Source organism: Olea europaea, chromosome 12 (assembly GCF_002742605.1).
Source record: "Olea europaea var. sylvestris chromosome 12, O_europaea_v1, whole genome shotgun sequence".
NCBI classification, from domain to species: Eukaryota; Viridiplantae; Streptophyta; class Magnoliopsida; order Lamiales; family Oleaceae; genus Olea; species Olea europaea.
In genome coordinates, this window is record NC_036248.1 from 16,679,923 (window position 1) to 16,680,832 (window position 910).

Below are 910 nucleotides of genomic sequence, written 5' to 3' on the forward strand. Positions count from 1 at the left end.
TATTATTATTATTATTATTATTATTATTATTATAAAATTAAATTAATTTATATACCAAGCCTACCTCCATCAATCCCATATCGCTCCCCAGACCCTAAAGTTTCATTCTCTCTATCTCTCTCGTCAGTGTCACTGGCGTCGGCAATGCACCAATGCTCACAACGATGAATGCCACTCTCCGCTTGAACATCGGTGTAACGGTGCTGATTATCCGTTGGTAAATGTATTAAACTTTTAACTACAAAAATCATAAACGAAATTTTCGTTGGTAAAAGTGATTGCTCTTTACCAACGGATATTTCGTACCTAATGTTATTATTTAATATAGTACAATTTACCAACAATATTTTTCGTAGGTGATGTAATTCAACTTTTTTTTTTCTAAAAACTGTATCAACCTTTCACCTACGGCTTTTTCGTGAGTAAAGAGTAGTGCATATTACCAATGGAATTGTCATTGTTAATATTAATCAATTTCAAAGGAATTCTTATTCCACATTGAAAGTTCACAACAAAGTCTTTGAAGTTGTCATCTATAAATTTGTGATCTAATAAGTGGTTAAACAATTTTTTGGGCATTTCATCTCAGTTAGCTAAAAGTTAAAATAGAATAATTATTAAATAAATAATAATAACAATAATAAAAAATAAATAAATAATTTTTTTACCGTGCTTCACATCTAAGCGACTATTTACAACATTGATTTTTATCAATTGTAATGATAGACATTTACCAACGAAAAGTCGGTTGGTAATGGTTAAAATTTTTACCAATGAAAATTTTGTTGGTAAAATGTTTACTTTTTACCTACGGCATGATCCGTTGGTAACTATTAGTGACCTCCAAATTAACAACGGATTTGTGGTTGCTAATATTCCGTTGGTAAAGAGAAATAGCAATAGATATCAT

The 910-nt window shown here is 29.8% G+C and overlaps 1 pseudogene; it reads right to left on the reverse strand.

The window, feature by feature from the left end:
* Positions 1–910, reverse strand: part of LOC111406690 — a 21,578-nt pseudogene extending 20,668 nt beyond the window's left edge.